The sequence below is a fragment of the Aquarana catesbeiana genome, linkage group LG04 (assembly GCF_042186555.1).
Source record: "Aquarana catesbeiana isolate 2022-GZ linkage group LG04, ASM4218655v1, whole genome shotgun sequence".
NCBI lineage: Eukaryota > Metazoa > Chordata > Amphibia > Anura > Ranidae > Aquarana > Aquarana catesbeiana.
Window position 1 is genome coordinate 496,593,312 of NC_133327.1, and position 22,106 is coordinate 496,615,417.

Below are 22,106 nucleotides of genomic sequence, written 5' to 3' on the forward strand. Positions count from 1 at the left end.
CTGCTGCCAAATATCTTGACAGAAGTTAGTCAGGGCTGGATTAAGGTTTTTTGGGGCCCTAGGCATAATGGCAGCTTTGGGGTCTTTCCAGCTATTAAGAGATTTAACACAGTCCATGCATAGCATTGTAGTGTGTTGCGGTACTATTCATTTTGAATGGAACCCCAATGCCCTTCTACAGCAGCAGGCAACGCAATTCACAGCAGCAATGCTTTGCATTAAAAAAAAGTGTCAAGTATGATTTCTGTCTGTTAAAGTGGATGTAAACTTGATTTTTTTTTTTTTTTAATAAAGACTTCTACCTGGTACAGTAGAGGATGTCAAGTCATCTGGGCCCAGTCTTGCCAGAAAGAATTAATCCAGCTCTGAGCAATCCTCTTGTCTTTTTTAGTAAGATAAAAAACAACACACAGATAAGTTTGTGTCACCACATCCCCCACTGCTGTGACTGACATTTCTTTATCTCACGAACGAGCAGAGAGCGTGTTACGATTCCAGCTTCACATTCCTCCTCCTTTCTTCTCCAGCTCTCCCAGGATTGGCTGCTCCACACCTCAGCATGATTGGGCATGCTAAAGTCATGTGGTGCCTTTCCTGAGTTTTGACTGGATGTTACGCATCATGGGGCATGATAAGTGTGACTGAAGAGTAGGAGTGTAGAGGTGGGCGGGGAGTCATGTGACAGCACGACTCTGCCAATCGAGCTCTGCCAAAGAGACCCACCCACTGATTCCAGAGTTTTGCGGGGCTCCTACTGTGGAAGGGGGTGACATTTGCAAGGCTTGCATGTATATATACATTAATACTGTGCCATTCGTTTATACTGAGTGAGTGGTGGGTTTACATCCACTTTAACGTGCACTGCAAGCCAATTCAAAATGAATAGGAAGTCATAATACAGCACACCTCAATGCATGGAAACATTAATGCAATGCTTAGTTTGAAGGGAAACTTCAGTTTTGAACCACAGATACCTGGGATTGGCAATTATTCAAAAGAAATTAAAGCTAGTAAAATATTAAAAAAGTGTGTGTGTGTCTATAGGTTGGAGGATAATATTCCAGCTGCATAGCATGGCATTTGGTATGCAACTATAGTTTAGCTTTTATGAGCAACTCAAACTTTTCTTTTTCATTTTTAATTTAGACTGGGGAAGTGTTAGAGCCCCTGTCAGGATTTTATTGCTTACTATTTTAGCAGAGACCGGGCTGGAAGCAAGGAGAAATCTCTTATGCAGGTCACAAAATATGTCAGTTTTAGCAGACTGGAACAGGGCTCAAGTATATCTGTCCTTTTTATTGCTGTCTATGTGCTTGGTGGGAGATTTTTCCACTGTTTCTGTCCTTGTGACAGGTGGTCAATTAGACAGGAAGTGAAAGAAAACCCCAATAAAAAAAAATAGACATTTTCAAATGTTTCCTTTTCTTCTCCTAAACGTAAAGTGGTTGTTAAGCCACTTAGTAAATTACATGCAATCCCCTCTGTTAAAAAGTGTCCTATGCTGCAGTGTATGCGCTTTGTAAAAAATATGCCCATTCCTACCTGAATTCACAGCGGTGAGCGGGAGGGACAAAGAATCACTGGCTGACGTCAGTCGGGAGTAGAGAGCCAAGATGTCAGCCGGGGAGGACGGGAGCAGCGAGGAGTCACGTGAGCGCCGAGTGGTGCTGTGAATTCAGGTAGAAATTGGCATCTTTTTTACAAAGCACAGACACTGCAGCATAGGACGCTTTCTAACAGTAGGGATTGCATGTCATTTATACTTTAATTTCAGCAAAAGGAGGGAGTGGGGGGGGGCACTGTGACTAGTTGACAGCCAGGGAGTGGAGGGTGAAAGAGGACAGAAGAGAGCTGCGGATGATGGAGGCCCGTAAACTGAACACGGTGTCAGGGCTCAGCAGCCATGAGAAACTGTGGTCAGTTTACAGGGGGAGGGCAGAATCAGCCAGGTATTTCAGGTGACACAGGGGGCCAAATGACACAGCACAAGCACTGTACTGTTTAACATGCTTTAAAGTAATATGATCCAATTTTTTTAGGGTTACAAACGCTTTAAGAGCTCTGTTTTTACAACAAACTCCCAAAACATGGAATATTGCAAAGAACTGGCCAAACAAATCAAGTAAAACCTGAGATCTGTAGGGTTGGCAACCCTCTGTTCCAACACAGGGCAGTCAAACAAACAACATATTTCCAGTTTCTCTGAACATACCCAAGATTCCAGTTTAATCTAGAACTTACACGGCGATATATATTCAATAAGAAAAGTTAGAAATGTAAACTTGTTAACATAATAAATTCTATTAGATCTTAAAAGTTTCTAATTATACATTTATTGAGGTCAATTATAAAAATACAAACATCTATGGAAATAAGTGTAAGGATATACTGGCCTTTTTAAAATATTGAAAGAATTATTGATATTTTACAGAAACGCTTCCAGAAGTTTCACCCACAAAGTATAATTTCTAAAGCCATTTATTAATAGTTAAAACAGAGTTACTAATACTTCCCTGACTCAAATAAATACATTTTGCTGCAAGGTCAAAAGCAAAATAATACACACAATGGATGCAATACAAAGAAAATCTGTACTGCAACCTGATAAACAAAAATGTTTTTAACTACTGCCGGTATGAAATCTATAAATGCTAGTACACAGCAAATGACTTTAACCAGTTCTGGACCAGCCGCCGCAGTTATACTGCTGCAGGTTGGCACGGCTGGGCGAAGCGTCATAGCTGTACATCGGTGATTTCTGGCCTGGTGAACGGTTCTGGCGAATGAAATCCTCCCCTGCCTGTGTAAGTGTAAACACAGGCAGGGGAAGTGATGTCATCTCACCTCGTGTAACTCTTTTCCATTCCAGAGAGAGGAGAGAAGACATCTCAGAGTTGCACCAACACTACACTGACACAGTACACATAGGCACACTTGTCACCCCCCGACCACCCCCCCAGTTAACCCCTTCACTCCCTGTCACTGTGTCACCCAGTGCAGTGTTCATATATTTTTTGATCACTGTACTGGTGTCATTTGTGACAATAATCAGTGTTAGGGTACTTAGAGGTAGACCCAGATAGGTCTAGGAACCCCCCAAAACCCCTTAATAAAGGTTTACCCCTTGATCATCCCGTCACCAGTGATCACCGTATTAGTGTCACGGGTGACGCTGGTTAGCTAGTTATTTTTTTATAGCGCCAGGGAACCCACCGTATATTACCTAAATAAAGGTGTAACCCCCTGATCACCCGGTGGGTGATATCAGTTTGTTTTTAGCGTCAGTCAGGGTCTGCGTTACCCCAGTGTCAGATTAGTGCCAGTAGTGCTAACACCCACGCACGTACCATACACACCACCCTTAGTAGTATAATGTCTGAATGGATCAATATCTGATCAGATCTATACTAGCGTCCCCAGTAGTTTAGGGTTCCCAAAAATGCAGCGTTAGTGGGATCAGCCCAGATACCTAATAGCACCTGCGTTTAGCATCTCCACCCAGCCCAGCCAAGTGCAGCATTCGCAGAGTCAGGGCTGATCGCTGCGAGTGCCAACAGTTTTCTTGGTAGCATTTGAAGCAGTCGCTGACAGTCAGGTGCTCTTTTTTTCCTTCGAGTCTCACTAGTGTGCCAGTAAATTTAGAGGCCAAAATGTCCAATCGAAGGTACACTAGTGAAGAGGCCTACACGTTTCTGAGCCTGACAGATGAGAGTGAAGAGAAAGTCACCCATCTGTCCGATTCTGGCTCAGAATATGAACCAGTAGACAGCAGCGGCACCCTGACAGATAGCTCTGACGACAAAGTAGTGGTCCCTGCCAAGGTCAGGCATACCTGACCCTGTTCTTCTGCTGTTGTTCAGGTGCAAGAACCACGGGGCTCTCATATGGTGCAGAGAGCCAGTACTAGTGCTGCTCTCATCCTTCTGGTTAACTGACAAGCACCAGCGGCCTAGTACATCCTGGTCATACATCCAGCACTGCAGTAACACTTGATGACGTGGCGAGTCCCATAAGTGCAGTTCAAGTTGGTGAGGTGGCTAGAATAACTAGTGTCCCGCAGCCACCAAGAAGACGACAAACACAGGCCCTTCGAGCCCATAGTGCCTTTCCTGCTGCATTTGCCAATCTGAATTGGGAGCCCACGACTTCTGCAGCACCTGTGCTTCCCCCATTCACTGGGTAACCCAGAATTCAGGTGGAAACAGTTGATTTTACGTCACATGATTTTTATTCACTGTTTTTTACCTCTCTATAGATCCATTGTGGACCAAAGCAATCTGTATGCTGGTCAATTCATCGCCGCTAATCCCCAGTGGACCCTTGCCAGAGATTGAAAACCTATTACGGTTTCCAAATTTAAGACCTTCCTGGGCTACCCCTCCTCATGGGCATAACTAAAAAGAGTGAGTTGCGGTCATATTGGTCCACTGACCCAATTCACCAAATGCCCGTGTTCTCTGCCTCCATGACCAGGACACAATACGAGCAGATCTTGTGGTTCATGCATTTCAATGACAATGAACTTTGTTGTCCTTGGGGTGACCCTGGATACGATCAGATCCACAAAATTCCCTCCCTCGTAAACCACTTCAACCAACAGTTTGCAACCTTGTTTACTCCCGATCAAGCTGTCTGCGTTGATGAGTTCCTGATTACGTTTTCTGGCCGCTTGTCTATCAAACAGTATCTTCCCAGCAAGTGTGCCAGATATTGGGTCCAGATTTATAAGCTCTGTGACAGGGCAACAGCCTATAGATTTAGTTTTATGGTTCACGAGCGAAGAGATAATCACGTGGAGCCGGAGAACTGCCCAGAGCACACAGGGAGCGCTGGTATGATTGTGTGGGACATGGTGTCACCCTTATTCAGAAAGAGGTACCATTTGTATGTGCACAATTATTACACATACGTCCCAATTTTTAGTCACCTTTTTGATTGTGGAATTGGTGCATGTGGCACGGTGCGATCTAATCGCCGGGGCTTCCCCCAACGGCTTGTAGAGTCCTGACTTAGACGGGGAAGACAGCCTGCTTGAAATGTAATAATTTGTTAGCAATGAAGTGGAGAGATTCACGTAATGTTTTCTTTCTGTCCTTCCTTCACGCAGATACAACAGTCCAAATTCCTACAGCGACTGGTGTTGTGGAAAAACCCCTCTGTATCCACGAATACAATCTTAACATGGGAGGGGTGGACCTCAATGACCAGTTTTTGGCACCGTACCTAATTGTCTCTAAGGCCAGACTCTGGTATAAAAAAGTGTCTGTATATTTTTATTGGCTCTGCTGAATGCTTTTGTGCTATACAAAGCTTCAGGATGAACTGGATCCTTCCTAAAATCCCAGGAAGAGATCGTCACAGCCCTTCGGTTTCCAGACGGTGCTATGGCCCACCTTCCCAACGCAAATGCAGTGAGCCAGCTGCATGAGAGGCATTTTTCGTATGTCCTCCCTGGTACCCCTGCCCACAGAACACCCCAAAGAAGATGTCAAGTCTGCAGAAAACGCGGATTTAGGCGTGACACCCGCTATTATTGTCCCTCCTGTCCTGACCAACCTGGTCTCTGCATCAGTGACTGTTTCAAACGCTACCACACACTAGTGGAGTATTAGCATAGGGTACAGCACTACACAGTCCTAGGGCACACTTGCACAGGGTCCTTGAAAGATGAGATGGCTATCACATTTTGAGAGACCCTAATCTGGAATATTTACAGTTTATATAAAAGTGCAAAAAAAAACCCACAAAAAAAACAAAAATAGTTGTGGTTTTATTTTTCTTCTCTCTCTATTGTCCACTCTATTGTTCTATATCTATTGTTCCTGTATTTTAGAACTGTAATGTTTTATTTTTACTATGTTTTACTGTATTTGCTTTGCAGGTATGGTATGTTTTACTGTTATACTGTAATGTTACTTTGTTTTATTGTTAACCATCATTTGCTTAGCAGGTACGCCATTTAGCTGCAGCACAGGTTTATTTATTCTGACAGCAACAGTGTTTGCTCCCACGATACATAAAGCCATGACTCCAGCGCTGTAGGAAGTGATTTCACCACCACAGTTAAAAAAAAGAGCATATATGCCAAAGCATGGGGGCATGGGTGGAGAGCGATTTGCTCCTAGCATTAGGGGCGGATTGCCCCCATGCTTTGGCATATATTATTTAGGCACATATTGCGTTAAAAAATGTTTTATTTTTACTATGTTTTATTGTATTTGCTTTGCAGGTATGGTATGTCTTACTGTTATACTGTAATGTTACTTTGTTCTATTGTTAACAATCATTTGCTTAGCAGGTACACCACTCAACTGCAGCACTGATTTATTGACAGCAACAGCGTATGCTCTCACAATACGCAAATCAGTGACTTCACCGCTGTGGGAGGTAATTTCACCACCACCATTAAAAAAAATGGTGCATGTATGCCCATCATTAGAAGTGGGTGTATGAAGGGTGGTATTCTAATGGTGGGCATACCCACCGATCAATCTCAAAAAAGAACATTACAATATATGCCCAACAAGGACCAGCAACATATTGGTATTTTGCTGGACCTTGAGTGGTTATACCAGAATGATGCCTGCAGGTTTAGGTATCATCTTGTTATCATTCTTTTCAGTCAGCGGTTTTTCATGTAAAAGCAATCCTAGCGACTAATTAGCCTCTAGACTGCTTTTACAAAAAGTGGGATGGAAAGCCCCCCCTCCTCCCACCGTTTTCTATGGTTTTCTCCAGCTCTACTGTCCCAACAGGGAACCCGAGAATGCAGCCGGTGGTTCTGCCAGCTGACCATAGAGCTGATCGGAGACCAGAACGGCTCCAATCATCTCCAATCATCTCTATGAGCTGATCGGAGACCAGAACGGCTCCAATCATCTCTATGGCCTAAGAAACTGGAAGTTATGAGCATTTCATGACTTTGGTTTCGCCGGATATAAACAGCGCCATTGGGAAAGCATTTTATCACATCGATCTTGGTGTGGTCAGATGCTTTGAGGGCAGAGGAGAGATCTAGGGTCTAACAGACCCCAATTTTTTCAAAAAAAGAGTACCTATCACTACCTATTGCTATCAAAGGGGATATTTACATTCTCTGAGATGACAATAAAAATGAAAAAAAAAAAAATGAAAGGAACAGTTTAAAAATAAAATAAAAAAAGAAAATTAAACAATAAAAAAAATTAAAAAAATAAAAATAAAAAGCACCCCTGTCCCCCCATGCTCACGCACAAAGGCAAACGCAAGCGTCAGTCTGGTGTCATATGTAAACAGCAATTACACCATGCATGTGAGGCCTCTCAGCAAATAGCTTGGGCTGTCTACTTTCCAAAATGGGGTCATTTGGGGGGGGGTTGTGCTGTATGTGGTTAGACTGCCAAAAAATCTCACGTGTGAGTTATCCCATACTCAGGAGAAGCAGCAGAATGTATTTTGGGGTGTAATTCCACATACAACCGTGGCATGTGAAAGCAATGTATTATTTAGTGACAACTTTGTGTAACTTTTATATATTTTTTGTCATTTTTCAATCACTTGTGACAAAAAATAAAATATTCAATGGGCTCATCATGCCTCTCAGAAATTTCCTTGGGGTGTCTACTTTCCAAAATGGGGTCATTTTGGGGGGTTTGTATTGCCCTGCCATTTTAGCACCTCAAGAAATGACTAAGCTGCGTAAATTCCAAAAAATGTACCCAGGTTTGTAGACGCTATAACTTTTGCGCAAACCAATAAATATACGCTTATTATTATTTTTTTTACAAAAGGTATGTGGCTGAATACATTTTGGCCTAAATGTATGACTAAAATTGAGTTTATTGGATTTTTTTATAACAATAAGTAGAAAATATCATTTCTTTTTCAAAATTATTGGTCTTTTTCCGTTTATATCACTAAAAATAAAAATTGCAGAGGCAATCAAATACCATCAAAAGAAAGCTCTATTTGTGGGACAAAAAGGACGCAAATTTCATTTGGATACAACATTGCATGACTGCGCAATTACCAGTTTAAACAGCGCAGTGTCAAATTGTAAAAAGTGTTCTTGTCATTGAGCAGCCAAATCTTCCGGGGCTTAAGTGGTTAATTCTAATGTGTAAATTAAAGGATCATTTTAATTGAGCAGTTAATAAAGAAATTCCATTCAGACCCATCCATTACAGTGAATTGCAGTAACACAATGCACCATATTCGCATTCGTGTGTTAAACACATTTCTAACCAATGCAGATGTGTTGCAGTGCACCATAAAGCATGGTAATACACTGTACATTGTATTGTACACCATTGGAAAAAATGGTGCATGTCAAAGCAACCAGTGAGTCGTGTACAGCAGGCTTTAGTCTCGCTCCCATGATACCCCATTAGTAGTTATTTAACCACTTCAGCCCTGGAAGATTTTACCCCCTTCCTGATCAGATCACTTTTTACAATTTGGCACTGTGTCACTTTAACTGACAATTGCGCGGTCATGCAATGCTGTACCCAAACAAAATTTGCGTCCTTTTTTTCCCACAAATAGAGCTTTCTTTTGGTGGTATTTGATCTCCTCTACGCTTTTTATTTTTTGCGCTATAATCGAAAAAAGAGCGACAATTTTGAAAAAAAAAAAAAACAATATTTTTAACTTTTTGCTATAATAAATATTCCCCAAATTTAAAAAAAAACAAAAAACAAAACACACATTTCTTCATCAGTTTAGGCTTATATATATTCTTCTATGTATTTTTCTTAAAAAAAAAAAAAAAAAATCGCAACAAGCGTATATTGATTGGTTTGCGCAAAAGTTATAGCGTCTACAAACTATGGGAAAGATTTATGGAATTTTTATATATTTTTTTATTACTAGTAATGGCAGTGATCTGTAATTTTTAGCGGTACTGCGACATTGCGACAGACAGATCGGACACTTTTGACACATTTTTGGGACCACTGACATTTATACAGCGATCAGTGCTATAAATAGGCACGGATTACTGTGTAAACGTCACTGGTAGGGAAGAAGTTAACACTAGGGGGCGATCAAGGGGTTAATGTGTTCCCTAGATGTATTTTAACTGTGAGGGGATAGGACTGACTGGGGGAGGGGATATATCGTTGTCCTTACTTAGTAGGAACAAAGGATATGTCTACTCTCCCCTGACAGAACAGGGATTTGTGTGGTTACACACACAAATCTGTACGGGAAGGGAAATCCTACGGGGTTTCGCGCAGTAATGCCATTTTGCTGCAGTAAAAGTACGTGAGCCTGTCGGGAACCGGTTAAAGGGTATGTATAACCCAAACATTTTTTTTTGTTTAAGATAGAGTAAGGAAAGGTTTGTTGACTGTATCCTCTTAGATATATAAGGTGAGACACATTCTCTACAAAAAGAGAGGAAGTCCCTTCTTAAAAAGTTGCCACTAATAAAAGGTGTCCCCATTGGGTCTCTATTTCTGGTGATAACTGTGAATTTTTGAATCTCCATTACTTTCTGCCTCAGTGACAATGGTCATAAAGAAAAAATGAGATAATGAGACTACCTAGCTGGGTGACAGGCAGCAATAAAACCCGACAAACATACGAAAAGAGGCAGAAGCTGGCATATCTAGAGTGGTCTCCCACAGCTAATTTTAAACAGCTCCATTCGCAAATGTGAATGGAGCCTTTTAGTGCTTTAATAAGGTATACATTATTATACATTTGTACACACAAATAACGTTGTGAAGAAACATTGCTATCTATGAGCATGTAAATACCAAAAAAAAAAAAAAAAAAACGTCTGCCCCCCCCCCTTTTTTTTTTGGCAAAATTTTGATATATGAGTAAACTGAAAATGAAGTGTTAATTCACCAAGTCAGCAACGTCATCAGCAGCTGCTCACTCTATAAAAACAGATGTTATACAATGGAACAATAGGCTATTGAAAGTAGGATGAATTATTGTATTGAAATATTGAAATTTAAAGTAGTACCTTTAGATGGCAGCTGAAGGGAAGTGCAGCAATCATTCTGTGTATCTTACAATTTGAATGAACAGCAGGTATAGAGTGCCAATGGCAGCAATGAACTTGTAGAGCTGCACAGCTAGTCACAAACATCTACATTATACAATTTGCAACAATGCTATTCAGCAAGTTAAGCAAAGCTGTGTTTATTTTCTCACATATTAAAATTAATAATGTGCTTTTATGCTGTGCAGTCATTGTGTCAGCATCACAATGTTGCTAGTTTATAATTTATTTCCATTTAGATAAGAGTTTAGGAGATTTTAGAGAGTTGACTTACTGTATAGAAGATACAGTACTAATGGGTTGATTAACCAACAATACAAAACAGTGATAGGCAATAATTTATAACTTTCAGAAGCTTAAAGTGGGCAGACTTACAGTAAATGACTTAAGACTGCTTTGCAGTGAGATGCACTACTTCAAACACTGTATTCTGCATTGGTAAATGAAAGGTATAAACATTTAATTCTATATACAAATGTAATATTTCATACATGCTGAAAGAGCTGCATGAGGTATGTCTAAGTGAATGCAGATCTTTGCAGCTTACATGTCCATCCCCCTCTCCAGTGGGGTTTACAGTCTAATGTCCTTAGCAAACACACAAGTAACTCACATAGATTCTAAGGTCAATTTAGATGAAGGCATTTAAACCACCGGTAATTTTGGGGGAAATAGGTACAAATTCAAAGCGGATAGGGTTGTGATAACACGTACCCCAACAATTTCTATATGAAAGGGATCAGAACTCCTCAAAAGTCAAAATATTACTAGGAGATTGATTATCAGGGAAGGAATGGGACCAAACATGGCTTGCCAGGGAAGGATCAATTTAAGCAAGAGGTGTGAGTGGATAAGTGTCCGAATGTAGCGTTAAAGAAAAACTCTGTTTTTTTTAAACACCCTGCCACCCCCTTCCCTAAAGCCTCTCAATACTTTGGGCTCACAGGAAGTGGGCTGGATGATGCAATGATGCGGCAGCAGTGTTGGTTGGGAAGGTGTACGTTTGTGGAAGAAACTTCAGAGAGTAGGTCAGCCAGAGCTGTAATTTATTTTAATACTCGCTGGGCCTCAAAGATATTGGGCTACCTAACATTTTAGTGTTAAACAATTTATGTTTGGCTATTAAAAGATCAAAAAGAAGTACTGGTAGTAATTTGCTATGGTAGAACATGGGGATCCAAAGCGAGGTGCCTAATCAAGGACTGCAGAAGTTTTATATCAAGCATAAACAAAAATGTTTTTTCCCCATCTTTAACTCAAGTGACAGTGTCTACATTTCCTTGGGTAATCTAAAAATATAGTTATAAAGTATGACAGTTACAGTGCCTTGAAAAAGTATTCATACCCCTTGACATTTTCCACATTTTGTCATATTACAACCAAAAAGGTAAATGTATTTTTTGGGGGATTTTATGTGATAGACAAACACAATGTGGTACATAATTGTGAAGTGGAAGGAAAATGATAAATCGTTTTCAATTTATATTACAAATAATTATTTGAAAAGTGTGGCGTGCATTTGTATTCAGCCCCCATTACTCTAATACCCCCACAGCATCTAAAATCCAGTGGAACCAATTGCCTTCAGAAGTCACCTAATTGGTAAATAGAGTCCACCTGTGTGTAATTTAATCTCAGTATAAATATAGCTGTTCTGTGAAGCACTGAGAAGTTTGTTAGAGAACATTTGTGAACAAACAGCATTATGAAGGCCACTGAACACACCAGACAGGCCAGGGATAAAGTTGTGGAAAAGTTTAAAGCAGGGTTAGGGTATTAAAAAATATCCAAAGCTTTGAACATCTTAAGGAGCTCTGGTCAATCCATTATCTGAAAATGGAAAGAGTATGGCAAAACTGCAAACCTACCAAAACATTACCGTTCACTTAAACTGACAGACTGGGCAAGGAGAGCATTAGTCAGAGAAGCAGCCAAGAGGCCTATGGTAACCCTGGAGGAGTTACAGAGACCCACCGCTCAGGTTGGAAAATCTGTCAACAGGACAACAATTAGTTGTGCACTCCACAAATCTGGTCTTTATGGAAGTGTGGCAAGAAAGCCATAACGCTATATGTGGCGTACAGCCAGAGCTACAATGGAATGGTTTAGATCAAAGCATATTCATATGTTAAAATGGTCCAGTCAAAGTCCAGACCTAAATCCAATTTAGAATCTGTGGCAAGACTTTAAAGTTGCTGTTCACAGTCACTTGCCATCCAATCTGACAGAGTTTGAGCTATTTTGCAAAGAAGAATGGGCAAAAATGTGCAAAAGGTACCCAAAATGACTTGCAGCTGTAATTGCAGCAAAAGGTGGTTCTACAAAGTATTGACTCGGGGGGGGCTGAATACAAATGCACGCCACACTTTTCAGATATTTGTAAAAAAAAAAAAATGAACACCATTAATCATTTTTCTTCCACTTAACAATTATGTACCACTTTGTGTTGGTCTATCACATAAAATCCTAATAAAATACATTTACGCTTTTGGTTGTAACATAACAAAATGTGGGAAATTTCAAGGGGTATGAATACATTTTCAAGGCACTGTAAATTAAGTCATGGATGTGTGTCAAGTTTTAAAGCTGATTAGCTGGGCAACGTTGTTCCACTAGAAACAATAACACAGAACAATCCACTGAAAAGATGTTTATATCACTAGACTGGGATTTATTTTTTTTAGACTTGTGACCTAGGATTGTAACCAATTTTAATAGACAAGCAGACAGCCACTATTACTCGGGGCCAGTGAGGACACATTCTTTTCATTTAGTTAATTTACTTGATTCACATGGAATTTGAGTCTCTTTTCTGTGTATATTTACAGAGACATACTGTATTGGGGGAATACATAACAAGTGTTGCAGACACTCTTAAAAATTCCCCCGTATCTATGCACTAAAAATTATTGAGGTTTGCAACTAATTTGTTTACCTACCAGGAACGGTTAGATGAATCTGTCTTAGAAGGTGGCAGCACTAAAGGTGGCGTGTCCACACTGGACACTTTGCCCTCTAAGCAGCTCAGCATTAGTGAGCCCCTTTCCTAGGCAACTCCACCTGTCACTTAGACAGGTGCATGGTGGAGGGAGTTTTGTAGTGGGGTAAGTGGAACTGAGAGACTAGCCCCCTTAGATCTGCTTTGCCAATGACTGACAGCATATGGCAGTGGGCAGGTGTGGAGCTGGGTGGGTGCAGTCTGATGGGGAACGCTGAGACTAGTTTTCACCTCTTGTGTGACTCATCATTGTCCAAATATAGGTATTGCAATACATGTGCAAGTATGTCATCCAGCATCCCCATCCCTTTGCTACATTCAGCGTTAAGCTAGCAGCTGGAACTCAGACTAGTTACCCATCAGGTCCTCTTCGTGTGTGACTTATTGCTCAAATATTGGTTTTGCCATACTTGGATAATTATGTCATCCAGCGCCCCTGCCCCTTTGCTTACATTCAGTTTTTAGCCGAAAGCTGAATATTGGCCAGTGCTGAGTTATCGTTTGGTAGGAAGCCATCGGCATCCTAGCAGGCATGAGCCCTGTGCGGGAATCTGGCACAGTTATGACAGCTTTCCAGTACAAAATGCCTTATTATGTACACTAGCACTGGTGTCTATACTCCAGCCCAAGGTTGGTCTTAAATACTGCAAGTTTACTAACCTGCGCGCTATCTGCTGCAGCCACAGGGACAGGTCCCTAAAGTGGCAATAATAAGAACTACCTGAATCTAGTGCATATGAAGTTACTGGTATCAGAAATTGTGCAAAGGCTTGCCTGAATTAGGTGCAGGTAGTTTTAAAAAGAACTACACCAGAAGAGTGCTACAGGATTTCCCCAGAATTCCCAAGATTAAGGCAGGAAAATGTAAAGAGTATTTTCTGAGCTGCATGTGACTCCATTAAACTTATTCTGCATCTTTCAGCCAGATAAGAAAAAATGAATGTATGGGTCGCCAATATTTTTTTTTTTTAATTTATACGGTTTACAGCTTTTATGAGATGGTTCAAAAAGTTTGCAAGATGGAAAATGATATATGACCAGTTACTAAAAATCTGAAAATATGAATTGCCTAAGTATTTTTAAATATTGTATTTTTACAGTCTTTTATGGAGTTGTAACACGCCTGTATTGGCACTTTTATGTTTCACATGCTCATAAAACAAGACAAGGAAAAATTGTCAATTAAACATGATGAGGATCAAAATAAGTGATTTTGAAATTCTGGGAGTGATTATGTTGCTGGTGGATGAGGGCCAAGGAACTGTCCCTGTACACCCACCCATTCAGGGATCTGTAGCTCAGCCTCTACCTTTCAAGAGCATATATATTGGCTTTCACAGAGTTGACATAACAGTTTTCCTTGTCTACTACTTTGTGCAGTAATAAGAAAAAATATATAATAATTTGAGATCTTTGTAAGATCTTTGTAAGAGGTGATCTGAAACTACTGCCAGTGAACAGTGCATGCATACCCAAAGTCCCTGCTACACTGGCTGGAACAATGAGAAAGTAACCAGCAGTTTGAGATAATGCTACAAAAGAATATATTCCCGGTGGCATAATAGATATATGAAAATGAATTCCCAGGATATAGGCAAACCTCTGAAACTAGACAAAATAGCAAGAATATTATCCCATATACGGTATTACAGAAACTTTTGTAACACTTTTAAAAGCCTCATGAAAGGGAACTGCCGATAGGAATAACAGAAATTACAGAAATGTAAGTAATGTGACATAAGTACCTTCAGATATTTGTTATTACCATATGAATCTCTAGCTTTTTTTGATAAAAATGGTTATGACAATATGCAGTCCCTAAAAAGCAACACAGATGTTAAATGATATACTCCTTGTTTGATAATATAGTATAATTGGATGGTGTATCAGATGTAAGTTAGGCTTATGCTGCACATCCATTTAAAAGGTTGAAACTAAACAAGGCTTTAGATTTCATAAAGAGTACAATATTGCTACTGTGCATATTACAAAAACAAATTTATGACTCTCATGGTACAGATAATAGCATAATCATAAAATGTTCTCTGTACCTAATTATTTCACTAAAGGCTATAAGAAAAACCACTAGATGGTGCTAAGGCACAAAAAATAGGCATTTTTTCATACCTAAATTATACCTGATTAATTCAACTAGGAGATGAGGCAAAACAACGTAAATACCTACTACTCACTTTGAATCACTCATTATGAGATGTTTATAATGACCAGTTACACTGCCGGGATGTTTAAATATTTCCTTATTATCTACAGGCAAATTTATTGCACCCTCCTTTCCATTGGCTTAATTCTACATGTTAATTATGAATAGTGCAATTAATGGCAAATCTCCTTCATGTGACTTTACACCCTCAATTCACTTGTCATAGTAAAGGTAAAAGTGTATCCTGCTCAGGGTTTATTCTGCAGAAAATACGTATTACTAATAATTTCTCCAGCACATACAAACCCTCTTTTTTTAAAAGCTTTGTGGTTTACATTGCCTCAAGAATATAATAATGTGTTCATTTTGGCATGCTTTAGGCTTTTACTCAAGATTATCTTACTCCTCTTTCAAATCTGCAATCTCATTATAAATCATAACCATTAACTGTTCCAGGACTGAAATGAATGGTGATCTCAGACGGACTTTACATTTTAGTGGATTCATTTTATGGAGCTAGAAAAACATAGGCACAGTCAGTTTCAAAAGAGCAATATAATAAATACATTGATGACATGAAATAATAATTTATAGAAAAAATACTAAATAAATTGCATTATTTATTAAAGGAGAGTTTCCAGGTAGCATAACTAAAAGGGACAGCAGGAGGTAAGTGTAGAGATGATATTCCCTTTCTGAGTTTTGGCTTTTTAAAAACCACACTGTCATACCACTAATTCAAGGCCTCCAGTCTATGCTCTGTCTACTACTGGTCCCTGCTGACCAAAAAATGGAGTTGGTCACTTGGGTTGCTATTTGCAGTGTCCAATTCAATTCTTAAAAATAGCAGGGGCAGGGGATAGAATAAGTAAACTAAGAAAAGGGTTTCCGCGCTCACGGACCTGAAGGCTTGCAGCCTCCCCTAACACTTACCACCGAAGGGGTGAGTTAATAATACAGAGAAATTGACAGGGGGTGGGTGGCGCTACCTTGTGAGGGTACCTTGATTTGCAATATAATGAGCCTCAAAAGGGATCCGGAAAGATGTAATAGTAACTATACCCCCTACTTATGTAATCCCTCTTTAAGTGATGGGTCTAGATATCCAGCGTTAACTGAATATACTGTGCTAACAGGTCTTAGTCAAACCTATATGCAGGTGTACACCGTGTGATTTAATCAACAAAAAAAAAAAAAAAAAATTTTTATATTAATTGACAACAAGTCAACAGTGGTAGACCAAACCTCATATAAATAAATAAAACTAAAATAAACCACAGTACAAGATTATATCAATCCCCATGTGTGCCAATATGCTTATAAGCATAAAAGTGAATATAAATAGTCCCAGCTTTAAACATATAGTGCAGAGTTCCACATTAGGTAATATAAGGCTGGTGAAAATTGGTGATCAACTTAGTAAAGAATGGGTAAAAAATAGATCAAAAAATGATGAAAAAATAGTGTAAAATTAATAACAAAATCCAATAGCAACAAGTGAAAAAGCGTCTGTAATAGGTGACTTTCGTGGACACAGCTGATCAGATCCAGTGACTTGCGGTGCTCCCCCTCAAAGATCCCCACTCACCAGCTCCCTACACCCCTGCAGGGGTAGTAGGCATGTAGTATTAGACTCCAATCAGATGTGTATGGGTCCACAGGGTACACCGCTCCAGCTGTAAGGTATCCTTCAGTACGTCCTCATAGGGAAGAAACAGGGCTCCATAGTGTGATACTTTTAAGGTATTTTATTTATCACAATATACAAGAGAACCAAATAAATAAAAAGTTTAAAAACCAAGACAGTCACACAGCTTGTGAGCTAATTCGTATGGAGAGTGCAGGGCATCTAGGATCGTCAGCTGCGCGGCGTGCGCCTCAGCTGCGTTCCACACTCTCCTACTTCCGCGTGTGACGTCAGTGCGTAGCTGCGCCTTACGCGTTTCGTCATCGACGTTATCAAAGGCGCAGCTAGCGTACCTCGTCCTCTGTTATTTAAAGCCAAGCAGTGTATGCGTTCCTCCCACTCTCCTCCCCTGGGTGTGCTTATAGTCTCGTGTCACCTCCCAAGGAATATCATTCCAGAACGGAGAGGAGATCCAATACCATCTATGGGAGCCTGAACTTGATATCTCCGCTTGTCATTAAAAGGCAGACATAACAACATGGTCCTTAGCATCATAGATAGTCATGTTCTATATAACATTACTATTCAAATAACCTATCAAAGTGACTAAGCGATACCACCTCCTACTACAGGCTGTTTGTATGCAGGGAATGGGGGCCTAGTGGAAGCTCAAGGTAATTGCTGTTCTATCCATATTAATAATATCATACTCCTAGCCACACGGGATGTCCGTGCGGATGAGATGTCAAAATTCTAGGTTAGAAAGTGTTCTTACCCCCCGTTATTAGCCCTCTATGGGGTCATTTTCATCAGTTTATACTGCATAGGCCAGATTAAGGGGTTGGTATCGCCATAGTAGATGCACATATATAAAAACATGTAAACAATAATAAAATAAAATAAAATAGAAAATTAAAAGTATTTAAAGATTAATTAATAAGGATATATGTATAACCTTAAAAAAAGAGAGAATTTTTTGAAAAACTTAATTTTGGAAAAATTATTTAAAAAATATATATATATATATATATATATATATATCAAGGAGATTGTTTAAAAAGGAGGCTATATTGTACATGATGGACCCCTCTATACATATGTATAATGGGATGGTAAACATACTCATGTGTAATGATGTCCTATATGCTAGCAGAACACCCGGCTGTAGCCCCCAGACTGTGTATACACCCCCTCATGTCCTCTCTTGAGGTCAGTACAACATATGGGGGCTCCGCATATATACCCCTGCCCATAGAAACCCTTATCGGAAAAATACCTTAAGGGACTGTGTGCCCCTAGGCTAATGGTGTAGGGGAAAAATTATAGGTGTGCCCTACAAAAGAGGGAAGGGGGGTTACAATATTAGAATCAGTATTAGTTGATCCCCCCAAAGGGCTGATTCATATGGTGATACTAATTAAACAGGTCCATAGTTAAGGATTAGCTATAAAACAGTTCAAATCTATATCCAGATTTAACCCCCTAGGGGCCAGGGATTGTAAACGGTAGATCCATTCGGTTTCATTTTGGGAGATCAGAGTGAGTTTGTTGTTTCCTCTCCAATGATCTTCCACATGATCTATGCCATAAAATACAAGCCCTGTGGGGTCTCTCTGATGCACCTCATCAAAATGTCTAGACAGGTGGTGTTTAGGGAACCCCTTCTTTATATTGTTAATATGTTCCCTAATTCTGACTGCCAGGGGGCGGGTGGTTCTGCCCACGTATTGGAGATGACAAGGACATTCTATGATGTACGTAACGTGAGTGCTCTGGCATGTAATTAATTTTCTGATTTTATATTGTTTATGGTCCACTGTAGATTTGAATGTTGCTCTCTTCCTAGGTTGTGGTTTGCTGACCCTACATGCTAGGCACCTCCAGCATTTATAGAACCCTTTTAGGTCTGTACTGATTTTTACTTGCTTTGGGGGTCTACAGCATTATGTACTAGGAAGTTACGGAGATTGGGTGCTCTCCTATAGACAAATTTAGGTTTTCTAGGGAGAATTTTTGATAGAACTCTATCCTCTTGTAGGATAGGCCAGTACCTGTGGATAATCCGTTCAACGTCCTTGTATTGGTTGTTATACCCTGTGATGAACAGAATCTCTCCTTGTTCGTTTCTCCTCTTCCTCGTATTATTGAGCAGGGTCTTTCTGTCCATCTTCATAACATCTGATTTCAGCTTAGCTAGGGTGTTGGCTGCATATCCTTTTTTTTTTGGAACCTCTGGATAAGCATATCTGCTTGTTTATCAAAGTCCGCAATTAAGTCGCAATTCCTGCGGAGCCGCATTAATTGGCCCTTTGGGATATTTCCCTTCCATCTTGGATGGTGGCAGCTGGAGTTGGGTATATACCCATTGCGGTCCGTTTCTTTAAAAAAGGTGCGGGTGTACAGAGATGTTCCTGTCTTGAAGATTTCTAAATCAAGATACTCAATCTTCTCAAGGTTCCACTTTCCCGTAAAAGTGATTCCATATTTGTTAATATTGAGTTGTTGAAGGAATTCCTCGAATGTATCCGGTGTTCCATCCCAAAGGATGATCAGGTCATCAATGTAGCGCCTGTACAGCTTGATTTGGGGGATTTGCTGGTTATAAATGTACTCTTCCTCCCACATATCTAAAAACAGGTTCGCTACACTGGGGGCATAACGTGCCCCCATGGCTACACCTTTGGTTTGTACATAGTAGTTGTTACTGTACCAAAAGTAGTTACATTCCATGGCCATCTTAAGCCCCTCCAAGATGTAGTTGATCTGCTGTTGCTTCATTCCTGTTTTTTCATGCAGCGCCTTCTCTACTCCAGCTAGCCCATCTTTTTGTACAATACTGGTGTACAGTGAGTTGACGTCTATAGTTGCTAGGATCCAATTCCCCTCGGCTTGGATACCCTGTAATTCCTGAATGAGCTGTTGGCTATCCCGTAAGTAGGATTTCCCTTTTTGGACTATTGGTTTAAGGTATTTGTCCCGGTATTCCCCTAGCCTCGAGAATATGGAATTGATCCCACTTATTATAGGCCTGCCTGGTGGTTTATGCAGTCTTTTATGTATTTTTGGTGTATAATACATAATTGGAGTCTTAGTGGACCTTGAGAACAGATATTCAGCCTCTTTTAGATTTAGTATCCCTAGTTTCTTCCCCTTATCAATAAAGGTCTTCAATTTCCTTTGATACTTTTTCTTAGGATTGCTCCTTAATCTCTGGTAGGTGTTCTCTACCTTTAATAAGTTTTCCATCTCTTCCTGGTAGTCCTTCTTGTCCAGGATGACCAGTCCTCCCCCCTTGTCCGCTGGTCTTATAATCACCTCATGTCTTTCCCCTAGTTTTTTAATGGCGTCCCATGTATGTTTCCCTTTTCTGTCTTTCCTTCTTAGGTTTCTCAAATCTTCCTCAACCATCTTTTTGAATGCATTCATGCATTGACTACCTGGTGTCTTTGGGTTATAGATGGAGTTGTTTTTAAGGTTAGTTTGTACATATTCAGGGGTTTCCCATGTCCCATCTCCTTGATTTAAAGCGAAGTGTTTTTTGAGGTTGAGTTTCCTCATAAATTTTTGAAGGTCAATATAAGCTTCGAATTTATCTAGCGTTTTCTCAGGAGCGAACTTGAGTCCTAAATCTAATAACTTGAGTTCTTCGTCAGAAAAAATAGAGGAACTCAGGTTAAATATTCCTTTTCCTAGTATACTCTCCTTCTTTTTCTTCCTACCTCCTCTCCTTCCTCTTGTCTGCCTCTTCTTTCTGGGTAGCCTGGCGTTGGGCCCCTGTTTCTTTCCTGGTTGTATTCCCTCCCGTTGTTGGGATGTGTCCATTCTCCAGGTTCTTGTCTCCCCACTGGTATGGGGTTGCCTAGTCTTCTCGCTCCACCTCTTGGGGGTCCTCCTCCATTCCCCCGTTGTGCTCTCCATCCTGGGGTCCTGTAGGGGACACGAGCTTTCCACCTTCCTGGGGGCCTGTCCTGGTAGTCTTCTCTGCGAAAATCCCATTGGTCTTCATATTCTCTCCCATATGAGGGATGAGAATATTGTACATTTCTTAAAGGCGAGAATCTGTTGTGTGTGGGGACGTTGAACCTTCTAGATGTTCTCTGATCTGAGGGCTCTCGGTAGCTGACCCTCCTCTGGTTGGGTGTATAGCCATAATGCTGAGGCGTTCTTGGTCTCCCTCTAGTGTTCATCATAGGGTATACTGGCGTTCCTGGTGGCGGGGTATTTTCCCTTAAACCCAATATTCTAGCTTCAATGCCCTCTTCTGAGGGGTCTTCCATTAAGGTGTCCTCCATGTCATTACTGGCATCTTCCAAATTGGATTGCCATTTATAAACTCTGTTATTTTTGTAATCCAGGACATCCCTTTTGAATTTCTTCTGTTTTTTTGCCTGTATTTCACCATCATACTTTTTAATATGTTCCTGTAGTTCCTTTTCTTTGTCTTTGTAATCCCTCTGGCTGGCGAACGGTACTAGTAGGCCTTTTATTTCTGCGATATTGGTTTCTATCATCCTTAGCTTGAATTGTCTTCTTTTGACAATATTTTGGAGTAACTCTCCTTCACATTTGTTAAACAAAGAGAACCAATCCGCCATGAGGCCGGCATCATTGATGTTATCATTAGGGTGCATATCCCATCTAAGCCTCCTTGGGGTCATTTTAGCCGTATTATATGTCTCTAGTGTGGCGACATCCCACCATACTCTTAGTTGCTTTTCTAGGGTATGTTTTAGTTGTCTCATCAGGCTATGCATATCCTGTGCATTAGTAACCTGTTCTTGACAAAAAATGCCTCCTAGATCTATACTTCTATTATGCATGTACCCGAATATGTCCATAGCTGCAGAAAAAATCACACATAGCTGTGAAAAAATCAATACCCCGCCACCAGGAACGCCAGTATACCAGAACGCCAGTATACCCTATGATGAACACTAGAGGGAGACCAAGAACGCCTCAGCATTATGGCTATACACCCAACCAGAGGAGGGTCAGCTACCGAGAGCCCTCAGATCAGAGAACATCTAGAAGGTTCAACGTCCCCACACACAACAGATTCTCGCCTTTAAGAAATGTACAATATTCTCATCCCTCATATGGGAGAGAATATGAAGACCAATGGGATTTTCGCAGAGAAGACTACCAGGACAGGCCCCCAGGAAGGTGGAAAGCTCGTGTCCCCTACAGGACCCCAGGATGGAGAGCACAACGGGGGAATGGAGGAGGACCCCCAAGAGGTGGAGCGAGAAGACTAGGCAACCCCATACCAGTGGGGAGACAAGAACCTGGAGAATGGACACATCCCAACAACGGGAGGGAATACAAC

The 22,106-nt window shown here is 40.6% G+C and overlaps 1 protein-coding gene across 4 annotated transcripts in view; it reads right to left on the reverse strand.

The window, feature by feature from the left end:
* Positions 1-22,106, reverse strand: part of CRIM1 (cysteine rich transmembrane BMP regulator 1) — a 1,688,666-nt gene that overhangs the window by 18,398 nt on the left and 1,648,162 nt on the right. The gene's annotated exons all lie outside the window — the stretch shown is intronic.